Source organism: Acanthochromis polyacanthus, chromosome 2 (assembly GCF_021347895.1).
Source record: "Acanthochromis polyacanthus isolate Apoly-LR-REF ecotype Palm Island chromosome 2, KAUST_Apoly_ChrSc, whole genome shotgun sequence".
Taxonomy (NCBI): Eukaryota; Metazoa; Chordata; class Actinopteri; family Pomacentridae; genus Acanthochromis; species Acanthochromis polyacanthus.
In genome coordinates, this window is record NC_067114.1 from 34,245,001 (window position 1) to 34,265,338 (window position 20,338).

Genomic DNA, 20,338 nt, shown 5'->3' on the forward strand with positions numbered 1-20,338 from the left:
ACGCTGCGTCTGTGCGTAACGGCAGCGGGTCAGTACCCCATGACAGTCCACAAGCAGCATATACTGGAACCGATGCTTTGCTTTACCGAGTCCGAGGTGGCAGGAGGGGATGTAGGGAGGAAGTTTCACCATAATTCATCGCGAGAAGTGAAAGGTCTTGCCTCTGTGTGTCCCAACATACACTACATTTGAATGAGTGATTCTACAAGTTACTGGACCAAAACTGACCCTTGTAGCCACTGGTTATTTTCCACCTAAACATAATAAGTATTTCATTAATGAATTCTTGTCCATTCTCACCCACTTCTGCATAATCTCTGCCAATGATATTTTGCTCTGTGATTTCAACCTACACATGGACAATATGAATCATTTGTTCACTTTGGATTTCGTATCATGTCTGGATAGGTGTGGTTTTCAACACCACATAAATTTTCCTACTCATTCTAAGGGTCATATCCTTGATATGCTGTGCTGCTCTGGTGTCTCTCCCTTTAACTGCTCTTCAACTGATTTTCCCATTTCTGACCATATGTTTATGTCTTTTAATTTGAATTGGACTATTTCCACCACTAAACCGTCATCTATGATTTAATTTCATAACATCAAGGACATTATTCTGACAACTCTCACAGCGGGCATTGAAACGCTCCCCAGCATCCCTTTTGCTGCCGATGAACTGGTTTCCCACTACAACAACAGTTTTCATAGTCTGTTGAACTCACTTGCTCCCTTAAAACCCTGTATCATTCAGCCACTCTGCTCCCTGATTTACACCACAACTCTGCTTCCTCAAAGTCAAAGGGCGACAACTGCTGTGACTCTACAAAAACACTGTCCAACTGTTCATAAAAAAATGTATCATCACCACAGTCTTCACTATAAGGACTCAGTCAATCAGCTAAATCTCAGTATTATGTAGGTCTCACAGAGTTGGTAATGGCAACACTCGGATTCTGTTTTCTTTAAGTAACTCTATGTGAACACCAGACTCTTTTCTCTCACACTTCTGCTCCATTGACCACTGTAATGCACGCATGAACGTTTTCAATGCGAAAAATTGAAAATATCCACCAGTAACTGACTTTTCACACCTCCTGCAGATTCACTCTCTCCAAGGCCATGTACAAGTTTGTAGGTAAGACCAAATCAGATTTGGCATACTGGTCGGTGTTACCCATCTCACTTGCTGGGCGTGTTAACATAATTAAAATGGTGGTTTTGCCTAGATTCATGTACCTTTTTCAAATGATTCCCCTTTTCCTCCCCAAAACATTTTTCAACAAAGTAGATGAAACTGTGTCCGCTTTTATCTGGGATAAGAAAGTGCCCAGAATCCGTAAGTCTCTACTGCAGTGTTCCAAGACTCAGGGAGGGCTGGCTCTGCCAAATTTTATGTACTACTACTGGTCAGCCAATATTGTAAAACTTTCCATTTGGTTTCGAGCTTTCAGGAAAGGTAATGGCCCACTTTGGTCTATGCTGGAACTGAATTCTAATCCCCATGCATCTCCTGTTGCAATTTTGTGCTCTGCCCTTCCAGTTAGTCATAATGTGAAATTCAAAAATCCTGTGGTTCAGAACACTCTGAATATTTGGTTTCAATGTCGTCGACATTTTGACTTCAAGCAGCTGCTTACCTGTTCTCCTATCATATCAAATCCCCTTTTCCTGCCTGCTTTGAGTGACATTGCTTTTAAAATTTGGTTCAACAAAGGAATTGTGTATATCTCTGATATGTTCATTAGAGGCTCATTTGTGTCATTTGAGACATTAACTAAAGACTTTGACATTCCAAAGACTCACTTTTTTAGGTACTTGCAGGTCCATAGCTTTGCAGTGAAACATCTCACGGCGTATCCTACTCTACCACAGGCATGTGCTCTCGAGGACTGTTTGAACTCTCGACCTATGGCCAGAGGACAAATCTCCCAAACTTATAATTTATTACATCGCATAAAGCCTGAAAGTTTGTCTAATCTTAAAAATGCATGGGAACAGGACCTAAACCTGCAGATTTCAGATGATATATGGGACCTAAGCATCAACCGGATTTATTCTACATCAATTTGCATACGGCACTGTTTAACACAGTATAGCCCTATAAGGTGCAGTCAATTCCAGCCATTTTCAGTACAAAAAATCGCTAATATTTCATTTGTAAATAAAAATATGATGAGAAATACAGGGAATATTGGACGCGCATCGCGAGGTGCATTTCCTCGAAAACGACCTATTCGTGGATTATATGCCGACTTCAAGACATGTTTTGGACAAAATATTTCACTGGCTTGTTTTGTCTGGATGTCCAAGCTTGGATTATGGCCGTTGTTTGTGGAATATTTTCATCTGTGTGTAATAATGAACCCGCAAATGTGAGTCGCGCTGTGTACGTTAAAGCCGTGTATAGAGAACGGATGGATGGATATTCGTTGTTTGTCGGACAAATGTGTTTATATTACCCACTGTGGTAATCACATGTGAAAGTGGTTTATACCGGCAGATTCATGAGAATCTAAGCTTTCCATCGGTGTATAGTGTTTGTATAATCGCGTTTGCAGCTTTAGACATTTAAGGAAATGCTTATGCAGATCTCAAAGTGTTCCGCGGGCGGAACACTGAAGTGCAACGGGTTAAAGTATTTCACCGGTCCTACCTGACTAAAGCCAGGTTGGCAAAATGTATGATACCACTGATGACAGTTGCCCAAGGTGTAAACAATCACCTGCTACTATGAGCGACATGTTTTGGTCCTGTGGTGAACTGAGCAGGTTTTGGGACTGAATTTTTAGAGCCTTTTCTTATATCTGTAACTGTACCATTGATCCTAACCCAGTAACGGCAGTGTTTGGTGTTCTCCCAAACCAGCATGGCCTAACGTCTTATCAAACCAATGCAGTTGCTTTATCATCTCTCCTGGCCCGAAGGTTAATTATTTTGAACTGGAAAAACGCAAGGCCCCCTTCTTTTATTCAGTGGATGAGAGAAGTCATGATGTGCTTGCAAATAGAGAATTTAAGATATAGTCTACGAAGATCTCAATCAAAATATTATAAAATCTGGTCACCATTTATCGAATATGTTGAGAAGTTATCATTTACTGAGGTATGACTTTTTTCTGTCCGTTACTAACTATATCAAAAATGTTTTGTGTACTCTGCAGCACCCCCCCCCCCCCCCCCCCCCACACACACACACACACACACACACACACATTTTTTTTTCTTTCTTCCCTCTCTTCTTGTTTTTGTGTTGTATGTCAATCTCCCAAAAATATTTCTGGATATTTGCCATTGGCTGACGCAGTTAATACTTGTCTGTATAAGTTCGACAATTACCAATACAAGTGATTCTTTGTATGTTTACATTTAACTGAACATTATAAATAAAGTTTTCAAAAAAAGAAAAAAGAAAAAAAAGAGATGTCCCATCTCATACTGGAAGTCAACATTCGACTACAATTAGCCCCATTTCCTGCCACTGCACAGACATCACATATGGAGCAATAGGAGTGCCAAATCAAAATATAAATAAATAAATAATTAAATAAATAAATGTGGAAATATAAAGAGAAATAAATAATTAAATAAATAAATGTGGAAATATAAAGAGAAATAAATAATTAAATAAATAAATAAATGTGGAACTATAAAGAGAAATAAATAAATAAATAAATAAATGTGGAAATATAAAGAGAAATAAATAAATAAATAAATAAAAAGGAAAATTTTGTCTTTGCTTTTACCTTTTCTGTTTTTTCCTTTTATTTATTTATTTATTTATTTCGCTTTATATTTCCACATTTATTTATTTAATTATTTATTTCTCGTTATATTTCCACATTTAATTATTTATTTATTTCCCTTTATATTTCCTCAGTCCACCAAGAAAAGGAAAAATGCAAATCAGTTTGCTCTGGGCGGGGATTCTGAACACAGGAGTCCTGCCTGACACCAGCTCCCAGCACGGCTGAAGTGAAGCCATGTCACCGTTGAGCTTCGGCTTATTCTGCCACTGATAAGAAAATAAACATTAATTTACCGAATTAGCAGCGTCCTTTCAGTGTCTGATGGCAGAATCAGCCGAAGCTCCACGGTGACACGGCTTCACTTCAGCCGTGGTCGGAGCTGGCGTCAGGAAAGAAGCCTGTGTGCGGGTACGACTCCCCACCCTGAAAAGGAAGCCCCGCCCAGAGCAAACTGATTTGCATTTTTCTATTTCATGGTGTCAGGCATTATGAAATAACCACCAAGAAATAAAACGCAAATCAGTTTGCTTTCACTTGGTGGACTGAGCTGTCAATCAAATGGCTCTAGGTGGGGCTTCCTCGTCGTTCCTGATCACAGGCATATGAAGAGTAGACACGACACGCACCTCTGAGCGGCCTGTGATCAGGAACGACGAGGAAGCCCCGCCTAGAGCCATTTGATTGACAGCTCAGTCCACCAAGTGAAAGCAAACTGATTTGCATTTTATTTCTTGGTGGTTATTTCATAATGCCTGACACCATGAAATAGAAAAATGCAAATCAGTTTGCTCTGGGCGGGGCTTCCTTTTCAGGGTGGGGAGTTGTACCCGCACACAGGCTTCTTTCCTGACGCCAGCTCCGACCACGGCTGAAGTGAAGCCGTGTCACCGTGGAACTTCGGCTGATTCTGCCATCAGACACTGAAAGGACGCTGCTAATTCGGTAAATTAATGTTTATTTTCTTATCAGTGGCAGAATAAGCCGAAGCTCAACGGTGACATGGCTTCACTTCAGCCGTGCTGGGAGCTGGTGTCAGGCAGGACTCCTGTGTTCAGAATCCCCGCCCAGAGCAAACTGATTTGCATTTTTCCTTTTCTTGGTGGACTGAGGAAATATAAAGGGAAATAAATAAATAAATAAATAATTAAATAAATAAATGTGGAAATATAAAGAGAAATAAATAATTAAATAAATAAATGTGGAAATATAAAGAGAAATAAATAAATAAATAAATAAAAGGAAAAAACAGAAAAGGTAAAAGCAAAGACAAAATTTTCCTTTTTATTTATTTATTTATTTATTTCTCTTTATAAATCCACATTTATTTATTTATTTATTTATTTCTCTTTATATTTCCACATTTATTTATTTATTTATTTCTCTTTATATTTCCACATTTATTTATTTATTTATTTCTCTTTATATTTCCACATTTATTTATTTATTTATTTCTCTTTATATTTCCACATTTATTTATTTAATTATTTATTTATTTATATTTTGATTTGGCACTCCTATTGCTCCATAATTATGAAATAACCACCAAGAAATAAAATGCAAATCAGTTTGCTTTCACTTGGTGGACTGAGCTGTCAATCAAATGGCTCTAGGCGGGGCTTCCTCGTCGTTCCTGATCACAGGCATATGAAGAGTAGACACGACACGCCCCTCTGAGCGGCGTCCCGACGGAGACGCTAAGCTAGCGGGGGCAAAGTTTCAGTGTTTTCCATTGATGTGTACGGCACGAAAATTAAAACAAGAAGAATGCCGGCTCATTGTGCGGCATACAGTTGCACACTACATCGGACGATCAAGACAAGGAAACTTGGAATAACTTTCCACAGGTAAGAATAGTTTTGGGCTCGTTTTTTATTATTAAATCTTGTTGAGGGTCTATGAGAGCTAACTAGTTAGCCATTAGCAAAACACTAACACGCGCTAACAGCTGGACAACCAAATACCAGACGATTAATAGTAGCTGTTGTATAGCTGTACAAGCAGTAATACAAAAAGTACAAGCAGCAGTAGTAGTATAAGTAGCTGTTAGAGTCGTAGATGTAGTATCAGCATGTGTAATAGTAGTACAAGTTGTAGTAGCAGTGACAGTATCAGCAGCAGTAGTTGGTGTATTACCACTAGTAGTAGCATTACTATTAATACCACCAATACTACCACTAATATTCTCTTGTGAGATCTGATAAGGTAAAGTGAAATATTGCATTAACAACAATACTCCCTCCTGCATTGAAACAACAAAAGTACCAAAGAACATAACTTTTGAAAAATAGTGTTCCTTTTTTTCTTTTTGTCTGTTTATATATTAACTTCCTCAAGGGTGGGGAAAATGTTGCTGTGGCCCATTACATGGTGAGCCAGAGAGGAACAGGCCGACATTCCCACATCACTGGACGCAGTGTACATAATCAAAGGTGATACATGGTTATGAAACTAATTACGATCATGAGTATCAGATATATTTTTAAAATACTGGAAATGAAATTCCTGTTATATACATGCAGTTGTAAAATTTAGAGTAATTATGTATTATTTTTGTTTGTTTTTTTTCATCTACAGAATTGAAAGATTATGGCGAGATGTGTATGAAAATGTCCTTGACTTGTTCCACACACTATTTCTCAATTTGGAAGTGGAAGGGTTTCTAAACCCTGAAAATGAACTGGAGTTATTCACTCTCCACTGGACCTACGTCCCACAGCTGCAGCAGCATCTTCAGGCATTCAAGGAAGCCTGGAATCACCATAGTTTGAGGACAGAGAGAGGGCAATCCCCCATGCAACTGTGGCTTAGTCAGCCACGTGAGGGAAATGCTGCTGATCCAGTTGAGGTATGAATCCCCTCTTGTACCTTTACCTTCCTGTCTTCCTTTATATTTGTTTATGTTAACTTTATTATTTCTACTTTGGTACTGGATGGTTCACTTGACAGAGAAAAAAATCTAATGCGTGTGATCTCACTTTCTGATTCAGAGTCCAGATTTGATTTAACAAATTGAAATTACCAAAGCATATTTAACAAACACAGTGTAGATGTATGCTGTCTAACACTGCTAGGAGAACCTGGACATTTCAAAAATGCTATACTTGGTTTAGTAGCACAATAATATCTATTCTTTATAGAGCTGTGACAGGTCCTGTAGTTTCTGTACTTGGTATTTTTAAATTTTAACATATAAACATATGCATAGATATTTCAATGGTGTAAAATAATATCTATAATATCTATACAATTTTATAGTTCATGAATTTACTCCTTGCACATCTTGTTGTCCAACCCACATTTGAAATCAAGTTTTGCCATACCATGTAGTCCCTAATCCAATTTACTTTTTTTTTAATTTTTTGAGGAGTGTGCATTTCTTAATAGAAGAGCTTGCTTCCAAATTATGCTTTCCTTTCAGGTTGCTGCTGATTATGGGATAGACTGGACAGGACCTCACACCCCATACCCAGAAGGCATCACTGTACCTGATGCACAACTACCCCGGCAGCTTACACAGGCTGAAGTTACATCATTGCCTGATCCGGCCGTTCCTTTTTCTGCTGCACTACGGGCATACATGGATACAGTGTATATTCTTAAGGACATTTTTCAACAAACCTAGACATATCACAACTCACCTTAACAGAATCAGAATGGAACGAACAAGACTCAAAAGAATGCTGCAAATTTTTGTTGCAGAATTTTATGACCAGTTGTGAATTTCAAATAAATGCCTTTGAAAACAACAATGTACAAAGACACAGCAAAGGGATATAAAACTGCTTTTATTGCATGCTGAATAGTTGACAGCTTTTAAAAGCATTAGAGCAATGTGCCAATAAAAAGGTTTTTTAATAGAACTGACAATTCTTTTCTTTAACTTCCAAACATTTATATTACAACTGTTCTCCAAAGACAGTCTTCCACAAGCGTGGAAACATTTTGTTGTCGCAGAAATGCACAAACCTGAACCATCGTTTTTGAATCTTTCACATAAAAAAAAGCTATTTCATTAATTCACTCTCTCAACTCTCACCTTTAAACTGTCTTCTTGCGACAACTCACAGGCCGACATATTTCTGTTACATGTTAAATGTCACACAACAATTTGAGCCTGACAGCAGCAAAAACAAGAACTGTTGTGAACCTTCTTCTGAAGCATGTATTAGCCTCACAAGCTTACATCACATCAGAACAATTGTCAAAACAACTACACATATCTGTTTTAACATTTTATGTGTTTTGGTAGCATTATTTGGACTCTCACACAACATACGAGATGGTAAGCCATACTGAGCAACAGCCTGCTAAATCCATCCACTCCTGCATGGATCACGATTCGCCGTATATAAAAGTCACAGTGAAAATATGAATAGAAATGTATAATTATAGGAAGTTACAGCAATGCTACAGTAATAAGGAACAAGGACAAATTATCTCAATAAATGCAACGTAAAGACAACCACAATTACAATAAACAACAGAATTATTATTAATAATAATAATTATTTATTTATCTCTCTCTCTAGGCTGTTATATACTTGCAGCAAACCCCTCTCTCCTCAGAGCTGCTTCCACTTCTTCCTCAATCCATAGTCTTTTGGGAAACCTACATGGAGTAAAGAAAAAGTAGACAGAGAAGTAAATAAGTATGTACACAACAACATATTTATAAATAAATCATGCTAATAAATTAAGTACAAAGAACTGAATTAGCCAATATACTGTAGACTAAAGCTATTTAATTTGATACGTATAGCATTGTTTGGTAACATTTCAATTATTTGAAAGCAGTCCTAAAGAATTGGCTGTAATCCCTATCATAAAATGGGTTTGGAGGAAGAACATAGATGCTAATCTGGATATATATGAGTTAGGCTTTATAACTACAATTGGTAGTATTGGTGGTATTAATAGTAATGCTACTACTAGTGGTAATACACCAACTACTGCTGCTGATACCGTCACTGCTACTACAACTTGTACTACTATTACACATGCTGATACTACGTCTACGACTCTAACAGCTACTTATACTACTACTGCTGCTTGTACTTTTTGTATTACTGCTTGTACAGCTATACAACAGCTACTATTAATCGTCTGGTATTTGGTTGTCCAGCTGTTAGCGCGTGTTAGTGTTTTGCTAATGGCTAACTAGTTAGCTCTCATAGACCCTCAACAAGATTTAATAATAAAAAACGAGCCCAAAACTATTCTTACCTGTGGAAAGTTATTCCAAGTTTCCTTGTCTTGATCGTCCGATGTAGTGTGCAACTGTATGCCGCACAATGAGCCGGCATTCTTCTTGTTTTAATTTTCGTGCCGTACACATCAATGGAAAACACTGAAACTTTGCCCCCGCTAGCTTAGCGTCTCCGTCGGGACGCCGCTCAGAGGGGCGTGTCGTGTCTACTCTTCATATGCCTGTGATCAGGAACGACGAGGAAGCCCCGCCTAGAGCCATTTGATTGACAGCTCAGTCCACCAAGTGAAAGCAAACTGATTTGCATTTTATTTCATGGTGGTTATTTCATAATGGCCTGACACCATGAAATAGAAAAATGCAAATCAGTTTGCTCTGGGAGGGGCTTCCTTTTCAGGGTGGGGAGTCGTACCCGCACACAGGCTTCTTTCCTGACGCCAGCTCCGACCACGGCTGAAGTGAAGCCGTGTCACCGTGGAGCTTCGGCTGATTCTGCCATCAGACACTGAAAGGACGCTGCTAATTCGGTAAATTAATGTTTATTTTCTTATCAGTGGCAGAATAAGCCGAAGCTCAACGGTGACATGGCTTCACTTCAGCCGTGCTGGGAGCTGGTGTCAGGCAGGACTCCTGTGTTCAGAATCCCCGCCCAGAGCAAACTGATTTGCATTTTTCCTTTTCTTGGTGGACTGAGGAAATATAAAGGGAAATAAATAAATAATTAAATAAATAATTAAATGTGGAAATATAAAGAGAAATAAATAATTAAATAAATAAATGTGGAAATATAAAGCGAAATAAATAAATAAATAAAAGGAAAAAACAGAAAAGGTAAAAGCAAAGACAAAATTTTCCTTTTATTTATTTATTTATTTATTTCTCTTTATATTTCCACATTTATTTATTTATTTCTCTTTATATTTCCACATTTATTTATTTTTATTAATTATTTATTTCTCTTTATATTTCCACATTTATTTATTTAATTATTTATTTATTTATATTTTGATTTGGCACTCCTATTGCTCCATAATCACGTGGCAAAATGCAGTCTATATGCTATTTTCCTCAGGTGTCTTTTTTTTTTTTTTTTGCATTTAGTGAGGCCCATTTTATGCATGACAATGCATTTGCATTAAAACCTACTCAGCAAAGACACATACAATTTTCATGCACATCAGACCTCTCCAATCTCTCAATAACTCTCTCCATACAGTGGGTACGGAAAGTATTCAGACCCCTTGAAATTTTTCACTCTCTGTGTCATTGCAGCCATTTGCCAAAATCAAAAAAAGTTCATTTTATTTCTCATTAATGTACACTCAGCACCCCATCTTGACAGAAAAAAAAACAGAAATGTAGAAATTTTTGCAAATTTATTAAAAAGAAAAACTGAAATATCACATGGTCATAAGTATTCAGACCCTGTGCTCAGTATTGAGTAGAGGCACCCTTTTCAGCTAATACAGCCATGAGTCTTCTTGGGAATGATGCAACAAGTTTTTCACACCCAGATTTGGGGATCCTCTGCCATTCTTCCTTGCAGATCCTCTCCAGTTCTGTCAGGTTGGATGGTGAACATTGGTGGACAGCCATTTTGAGGTCTCTCCAGAGATGCTCAATTGGGTTTAGGTCAGGGCTCTGGCTGAGCCAGTCAAGAACGGTCACAGAGTTGTTCTGAAGCCACTCCTTTGTTATTTTAGCTGTGTGCTTAGGGTCATTGTCCTGTTGAATGGTGAACCTTCGCCCCAGTCTGAGGTCCTGAGCACTCTGGAAGAGGTTTTCCTCCAGGATATCTCTGTCCTTGGCCGCATTCATCCTTCCTTCAATTGCAACCAGTCGTCCTGTCTCTGCAGCTGAAAAACACCCCCACAACATGATACTTCTACCACCATGTTTCACTGTAGGGATTGTATTGGGCAGGTGATGAGCAGTGCCTGGTTTTCTCCACACATACCGCTTAGAATTAACACCAAAAAGTTGAATCTTGGTCTCATCAGACCAGAGAATCTTATTTCTCATAGTCTGGGAGTCCTTCATGTGTTTTTTGGCAAACTCTATGCAGGCTTTCATGTGTCTTGCACTTCCGTCGGGCCACTCTGCCATAAAGCCCCGACTAGTGGAGGGCTGCAGTGATAGTTGACTTTGTGGAACTTTCTTCTATCTCCCGACTGCATCTCTGAAGCTCAGCCACAGTGATCTTTGGGTTCTTCTTTCCCTCTCTCACCAAGGCTCTTCTCCCACGATTGCTCAGTTTGGCTGGACGGCCAGGTCTAGGAAGAGTTGCGGTCGTCCCAAACTTCTTCCATTTGAGGATTATGGAGGCCACTGTGCTCTTAGTAACCTTGAGTGCTGCAGAAATTCTTTTGTAACCTTGGCCAGATCTGTGCCTTGCCACAATTCTGTCTCTGAGCTCCTTGGGCAGTTCCTTCGACCTCATGATTCTCATTTGCTCTGACATGCACTGTGAGCTGTAAGGTCTTATATAGACAGGTGTGTGCCTTTCCTAATCAAGTCCAATCAGTTTAATTAAACACAGCTGGACTCCAATAAAGAAGCAGAACCATCTCGAGGAGGATCAGAAGAAATGGACAGCATGTGAGTGTCAGAGCTCCCTTCTCATCCCCTGTCTTTCCCTTCTGGCATCCCAAATACCCTTTTCCCCATCTCTCTCCCTCTCATGCTCCTCTCCCCCTCTCCTGTTCCTTTGCCCTGTCTGTCTTGCTGTCTCCCATCCGCTCCTCTGCCCTGTCTGTCTTGCTGTCTCCCATCCGCTCCTCTGCCCTGTCTGTCTTGCTGTCTCCCATCCGCTCCTCTGCCCTGTCTCTCCCCCTGCAGCTCGGTGCCTGAGTGGAGTCTAGCTTCCCAGCTGACTCCACTCAGGCAATCAACCACCCCTACGGCTCCCGGACAGCTGACGATCATCACACTGATTACTCACCTCCACAATAAGAACCAGCTCATCCTTCCACTCCCTGCCAGATTGTTGAACAAAGACCACGCAGTTCAGTTCACTCTCTAGCCTCCTGCATATTCTGTTGAGTTCCTGCCTTTGTTTTCTTACGTTGTTTTCTCCTGCCTCCACTCAGACCCAGCTGCCCGGGGTCCAGCCACCCAGAACCCTCGTCCATTTTCCCCAGCAACTCATCACCGGTTTCCTCCTGCCTGGACCCTCCGTTCCCCTGCCTGGACCCTCCGTTCCTACCTGGACCCCTCCTGTCCCTGCCTGGACCCCCCGTTCCTGGCCAAAACCCCCCACTACACCAGCCGCTTCTGCACTCTGGTTTCCCCATCCCGGCCATTATTCATCCCCGGCAATAAATCATTCTAAATTCCCTCTGGTCTTGGTAGTGTGGCTCTCTGCTTTGGTCCAGCCCTCTCTAGTTTGTGACAGTGAGTTAAATATGAATGTCGCGGATCTGAATACTTCTGACCATGTGATATTTCAGTTTTTCTTTTTTAATAAATTTGCAAAAATTTCTACATTTCTGTTTTTTTCTGTCAAGATGGGGTGCTGAATACATTAATGAGAAATAAAATGAACTTTTTGATTTTGGCAAATGGCTGCAATGACACAGAGAGTGAAAAATTTCAAGGGGTCTGAATACTTTCCATACCCCCTGTATATGTTCACATTTTCCCCTTTTAGTTTGTTACACATTTAAATTCTCTATAGTTCTAGCCCCAACCCTAACCCTGATTCTTCTCAGATTATGCTGTTTTCTAAGAAAGCATCAGTATTTGTCTGTGTGATGAGTGAGTTTCCCACAACAAAGTGTAAGATGTTGGATCATTTTCATTTTGATTTATCATTGCACAGTAGAAATGATATGTGTGTTTTATTAGTTCCATTTGGAATAGCATGCTTGTCTTCAGGATGTGTCCTAGCTCTGTCAAATGTCTGGACACATAAATACTCAAAAGAGAACTAAATTGTTTTTGCTGTTATGTCAACAGGATTATTACAATGAGTCTTCATCTTCACTGCCTGCAGTCCCATCTCAAACTACAAGGGCACTCAGAGGATGCAGACCTTTACAAAAGCCAACATTTCAGTCTTCTATGATATATGATTATGCAACCTAAACCAGAGTCACACCAACACGTAATGGGTTCTTCTTTTGTCTATGCTCCACCTCTCCACCAAGTCTTATGAAAATCAATCCAGTAATTTTTGCATTGTCCTTCTGACAGACAAACAATAATGACAACATAATGTCCTTTAAAGTGGTATTACATGCAGTAGTGGGTTCTGTGCATGTACATATATCCACACCATCAATGTGAAATACCCTCTCACAAAGAAGGAATAATGGACCACATGTTGTCTCTGAGTAAAGCAGTGCTTACCCAAACCTCAACAGGAATCGATCTGTTCCCTTCAGTTATCTCTGACTCGTATACAAAACCCGACCAGTCCTCCACACTGCATGGGGTTTCTGCCGACCCTAACCGTCAAGAAAATTGCAAAAATTTGTTGATCATACCAACATACATCATGCACCACCAGTTTAGGCTTGCCTCCATGTGTCTGCTCTCTTTCAGGAAAACAGATCCCAAAATGTTGTTTTATGGTAGGTTCAATACCAGTATTTGATCCAATATTTTTGAAAGAAAGATACCTCATATAACCTATCTTCTTGTGATTTGAAGCCACTGCCTTTGACACATTGCCTGCCAGCAGCAGCTGTCTCTTCTTTCACAATGCAAGTCTACTCATGTCACCTCTTTGACCAGTGTTGCTCTAAATTGAGAAAAGAATTCTTCACAGAGATATACAGCTGAGCCAAGGCAGAAAAGACCCATTTTTTTTAGTCTGTCACAGAAGAAAAGCAGATGAAATAAGCTAAAGCTAACCTTGAGCTATCTTTGAAAACTGACTATTAAATGAAAGCAAGTCTTCTTAGGATCCCTTTTGATGTGTCAGACAGCTACTCTCAGACTCTATATGAATTCAGTCCCCAGGGCAGCCATCCTATTCTTAACAAACTGCAGCTTAAAATGTAAACATGAGGGTTCGACAGAAGGCGCATGACCTCTAGCAACTCCAGAGAGAAGCCATCTCACAGATAAATGTTTCGACACATACAATCCATTCTTGGTGGCTTTCTCAGTCTGCATTTGTGTCTGTTTATGTTCAGTTCAAATTAACTGAGAGTTACTGCTTTGTTTTATTAAGACACTTTGGGAGCTGACTTTCAGACAAATATTCCAGAATGCATTTTGTATCAACCAGTGGTGAGTCAGAGTCAAATATGTAATACATTTTTATCCTTGAGCTGCTTTTGTGTCACTTTAGACAGAAAAGTAACTATTCCGTTCATTCATGGCCAGTCTACATATTGTCTGTTCAGAAATTTTCTGTTCCAAAGTTTGAAATAATCTAAGTTACAAAATGTTGTGCAAACTGTGACTATAATTCACAGAAAAGCTGGTGAAGGTGCTGAGATGCAAATTAAGCGTGCCCCGGAACACGTGCCTTAGGAAATTAAATGATCTCAGTCAAGAGGAACTGGAACGAGTGGAAGGTGTTAGCTGTCAATGCTTGCAATAATAGTTTTCTACTCCTGTCAGTAACTTTACAGTCACACACATACACTGTCATTTAGACTGGAAAGGTTTTATGATGCTACTGCATACTTAAGCTTGTGGAGTGCAGAAAGAAAAAGAGCTTTGAAAGTCATCTTTCTGAATTTCTTGAAGGATTCAGCTCATATCAGACAAAAACTTATATCAAACACTAAATTTGTTTTGTGATACAGAGTGTAGTTGTTAGAAAATTTTGTACAAATGAAGAACATTGTTTGGGCTATTCACTCATGTTTTTTGTTCCGCATCAGTGTGCCGTTGTTTATCTAGCATATGCTCGTCGTTTTGAGTTGAATTTTGAGGAAAGGCTGTGTGAGAACAGTGTTTGACATGAACAAATTTATAATTAATCAATAAAAGAATTGAGCTCCCGCAGGACGTTTGGATTACCTTTGATTTGTACATGGTTCCATTGCTGGAACGACCGAGTAGGAATTTTTAAATTGCATAGAAATTCAGTGCTGTCCACCGTGTTCGGCACAAATCAAGAAAATTTACTGGTATGGTGCTACAGTCTAATCTGTAACTCGCTGGTGTAAGTCACAGATTTTGTTTTTCTGTATTCAGATTGAGGGACAATGCGACTATCTGCAGTAGACTGATGCTTACCTTGTGTAGTAAGAATAGAATGGGGTTTTTTGTCCACATTCAATATCCAGATCAGTCATGCAGAAACCAAGAATTGTCTTTGAACTATTCATGGTTCTTTTTGCATTGTCATTGTGAGCATGTTTTAGCTGCTGCATTTTGCTAAAGGAAATCTTGCGTTACGTAGTCCGAGTGTGTTATAGATTCAGATTTGCCAGAAATTAGTACAACTCGGGCATGAATTTGAAATATATCAAAGCTGAAGTGGAGATGACTGATCAGTACAGCAGTCTCCAGTATATGGGAATGTGTGACAATATGAAAAAACTGAGATTCCGTATGAATGAAGCAGAAACAAACATGCCTGACAGAGAGCCAGCATTTCTTCATTTCACATTTTACCTTTTGTCTCACTCTCCCTCCATCTTTAGAAAAGAATAGGTAAGGCAGTTTGATACGGAGCTGTGAGATCTCCTCCACTAAAGAATCATTGCCTTTTCATGAGATTTCACTTCAGATAATAATGTGTTAGATCTTCAAAGCCTCAGCACTCATCTGCAGCCCCATGCCTAGCCCCTACAACTTCCTCTGAGGCAAATGTATTATTAACATGACAAAAGCACTGTGGCCTCTCACTGCCCCGCCATTCATTAGCATTTATATAGACACTGGACACCATGGCTTTCTGCTGTACAGCTTAATTCAGAGTAGCGTGCTAGGAACTGACAAGAGGAAGGGGAACAGCATGAAACTAAATATTGATGGATAGTGGAGGACGTGCAGAAGCCAGTGTTTGTCCGATGGGGATGTCATGCTGTCCCTAGAAGTATTGTTTTGTCCCTGATGTAACAACTGATGAGCCCTTGGCTCCTCTGCTTTGTGTCTAGGAAGCAAATGAAATGAGACAGGGCCTGTCTAACGTATAGAAAGAACATTGGTATTATTGTCAATCACCCTTAGTACTGTCATAGATTCATGCCAGCAACAGTCTTAAGAGCAGGAGATTTAAATTCTCGTTATAGCAAGGTTGCACACATCTGGGAAAGGTTAATTTAAGAAGTTAGACAGTTCAAAACTCAGATGTTTTTTTGTGTGTTTTTTTGCCAAAACACACTAAAACATTCAGTTCCTTAACGATGGAAAAGTGCTGAAAGAGAGCTGGCTAGCATATTTGGTTATTCTTGATTTGAATTACTTTCATTCTCAGGTACACACGTGGACAAAATTGTTGGTACCCCTCAGTTAAAGAAGGAAAAACCCACAATTCTCACTGAAATCACTTGAAACTCACAAAAGTAACAATAAATAAAAATTTATTGAAAATTAAATAATCAAAATCAGCCATCACTTTTGAATTGTTGATTAACATAATTATTTAAAAAAAACAAACTAATGAAATAGGGCTGGACAAAAATGATGGTACCCATAACTTAATATTTTGTTGCACAACCTTTTGAGGCAATCACTGCAATTAAACGATTTCTGTATTTGTCAATGAGCGTTCTGCAGCTGTCAACAGGTATTTTGGCCCACTCCTCATGAGCAAACAGCTCCAGTTGTCTCAGGTTTGATGGGTGTCTTCTCCAAATGGCATGTTTCAGCTCCTTCCACATATGTTCAATGGGATTCAGATCTGGGCTCATAGAAGGCCACTTTAGAATAGTCCAACGCTTTTCTCTCAGCCATTCTTGGGTGTTTTTGGCTGTGTGTTTTGGATCGTTGTCCTGTTGGAAGACCCATGACCTGCGACTGAGACCAAGCTTTCTGACACTAGGCAGCACATTTCTCTCCAGAATGCCTTGATAGTCTTCAGATTTCATCGTACCTTGCACACTTTCAAGACACCCTGTGCCAGATGCAGCAAAGCAGCCCCAAAACATTACTGAGCCTCCTCCATGTTTCACCGTAGGGACAGTGTTCTTTTCTTCGTATGCTTGGTTTTTGAGTCTATGAACATAGAGTTGATGTGCCTTACCAAACTGCTCCAGTTTGGTCTCATCTGTCCAAAGGACATTCTCCCAGAAGCTTTGTGGCTTGTCAACATGCATTTTTGCAAATTCCAGTCTGGCTTTTTTATGAGTTTTTTTCAGCAGTGGTGTCCTCCTTGGTCGTCTCCCATGAAGTCCACTTTGGTTCAAACAACGACGAATGGTGCGATCTGACACTGATGTACCTTGGCCTTGGAGTTCACCTTTAATTTCTTTGGAGGTTGCTCTGGGCTCTTTGGATACAATTCCAACGATCCGTCTCTTCAATTTGTCATCAATTTTCCTCTTGCGGCCACGTCCAGGGAGGTTGGCTACTGTCCCGTGGGTCTTGAACTTCTGAATAATATGAGCCACTGTTGTCACAGGAACTTCAAGCTGTTTAGAGATGGTCTTATAGCCTTTACCTTTAAGATGTTTGTCTATCATTTTTTTCGGAAGTCCTGGGACAATTCTCTCCTTCGCTTTCTGTTGTCCATGTTCAGTGTGGTACACACCTTTTCACCAAACAGCAGGGTGACTACTTGTCTCCCTTTAAATAGGCAGACTGACTGATTATGAGTTTGGAAACACCTGTGATGTCAATTAAATGACACACCTGAGTTAATCATGTCACTCTGGTCAAATAGTTTTCAATCTTTTATAGAGGTACCATCATTTTTGTCCAGGCCTGTTTCATTAGTTTGTTTTTTTAAATAATTATGTTAATCAACAATTCAAAAGTAATGGCTGTTTTTGATTATTTAATTTTCAATAAATTTTTATTTATTGTTACTTTTGTGAGTTTCAAGTGATTTCAGTGAGAATTGTGGGTTTTTCCTTCTTTAGCTGAGGGGTACCAACAATTTTGTCCACGTGTGTATTTTCTCCAGTACAATACCAACAACAAAACAGTGCTAATAGTATGCCAGTGGATAGCAAAAGGATATAATTATGGGATTGAAGCAGGGAACCATTTTTAAGCTACAAAAACAATGAGTTATGTTAGTCAAAAATCATAATTAAGGTTAGGTTATAGGAATGGGTTTCTATTTCATCAGCGACACTGTTTACATGATGCTGTACACTTACAGCATTAATAAGGAATACATTCCTCCTGCATGGTCAAATCCTAAATATTTTCTGTCCACTGTGTTTACCTAAAGCTGTTTGTAGCGTGTGGATTTATTATCATCCTTGCTTTGTTTAGTTATTTAATAAATGCATCTCTAGTGAGTAATCATTATACATTAAAACAACTAGACCAGCCCTCAGTAGATGGCAGAACCACGCCCAGACCTCTAACTCCACAACTGAGCAGGGGACCTTAGACCGATCTTCAGTGCCAAATTTGATTATCCTGACTTCAGCACTTGCAGAGATATCTGAACGGACATACACACATATATACTTACCCAGCCAGCCAGATACCAAAGCGAATGCAGTAACCCCGCTGACGTGTACGTCAGGCGTGGTTAATGAATCATGACCAGCAGAGGAATACAGTGGCTGTAGTGGTTCAAATCACCTCCACTCTGTCCTATTTGAATAAATATCTAAGAAATCAAAGAATTAATCTTTGTATGTATTTAGTTTGTCATAAGCTATCCTGTTGTGCACCGTGTGGCACAACGGTAGTGCGTCTGACTCCAGATCAGAGGGTTGCATGTTCAAATTACATTTTCAAAATGGCTGTGCCTGCACACGTAGGGGCTCGATGCTCTCTGCTTTTTGTTTCGCTTTGTGTATTTTGTCTGTGGTGCTGGCTGCTACATCTGTCTGACACACTAGAGATGAGTGCCTGAACCGGCAGACAGAATAAACTTTTTAAGACTGCTAAAACAGACTTTATACCATCTGAAATCTGGCAGCCTGACGGAGTTACAACCAATCCGATTTTCTTGCTTTATTGGGGGAAGAGGAGGAGAGAACACAGGCAAAAGTGAGGCAAGAGAGGTGGCATTTGAGAAAGGCTACATGCTAATCCACACAACCTGGCTCTCGAGTCTCTTCCTGACAAACTCCAGGTTCCTTATCAATAAAATCGATGAGATACGGCTGAGGACTACTTTACACAACATGGCCAACTGTATAACAATCATCACTGAGACCTGGCTAGATAGAAACATCCCCGACGTGGCTGTGGAGGTAGTCGGTCACTCCTTGTTCCGAGCAGACAGGACAGTAGCCTCCAGTAAGAGCAGAGGTGGAGGACTGTGTGTTCACGTACACAACAGCTGGTGTACCACTACGAACATTGTTGGAAACACACTGCTCCCTGGATTTGGAGTTTCTACCTGTAAAGTGTAGACCGTTCTACATGCCACCGGAGTTTTCTGCCATTCTGCTGACAGCTGTTTACATACCACCATGGGCTAATTCCAAGCTAGTACTGGAGGAGCTGTATGGCACCATCCACAGCCAGCTGAATGCCTATCCAGAGAGGGCTGCAATCATGGCAGGAGACTTCAGTCATGTGGAATTAAAAGCAGTGTTGCCCCAATTTCATAAATACACTGCTCAAAAAAATTAAAGGAACACTTTGAAAACACATCATATTTCCCCAGGAGGGGGAAATTCAAGACACCCCAAAATCAAAGTGAAAAACTGATGTGGCAGGCTAGTCCATCTTGCTGAAATTCCTTGGCAGCAACTCAAAATGGTATTCAGTAGTTTGTATGGCCTCCATGTGCTTGTATGCATGACTGACGATGCCGGGACAAGCTCTGAATGAGACGACAGATGGTGTCCTGGGGTATCTCCTCCCAGAACTGGACCAGGGCATCGCTGAGCTCCTGGACAGTCTGAGGAGCAACCTGATGGTGTCGGATGGAACAAAACATAATGTTCCAAAGGTGTTCTATTGGATTCAGGTCAGGTGAGCATGGGGGGCAGCTAATGGTATCAGTTCCTTCATCCTCCATCCTGCATGAGTTCTCTTACCACATAAGACTGGGCATTGTCGTGCACCAGAAGGAATCCAGGACCACTGCACCAATGTAGGGTCTGACAATGGGTCAAAGGATTTCATCCTGATACCTAAAGTCAGTCAGAATGCCAATGTCCAGCCTGTAGAGGTCTGTGCGTCCCTCCATGGATATGCCTCCCCACACCATCACTGACCCACCACCAAACCAGTCATGTTGAACAATGTTACAGGCAGCATAACATTCTCCACGGCTTCTCCAGACCCTTTCATGCCTGTCACATGTGCTCAGGGTGAACCTGCTCTCATCTGTGAAA

General features: G+C 40.1%; 1 long non-coding RNA gene across 1 annotated transcript; it reads left to right on the forward strand.

Annotated features, from left to right (window-relative positions):
- Positions 1–5,300: 5,300 nt before the first annotated feature.
- Positions 5,301–7,668, forward strand: LOC127532040 (uncharacterized). Its single transcript, XR_007939250.1, has 4 exons — positions 5,301–5,592; positions 6,083–6,177; positions 6,323–6,593; positions 7,167–7,668. It is a non-coding gene; the product is annotated as an uncharacterized LOC127532040 (long non-coding RNA).
- Positions 7,669–20,338: the final 12,670 nt, after the last annotated feature.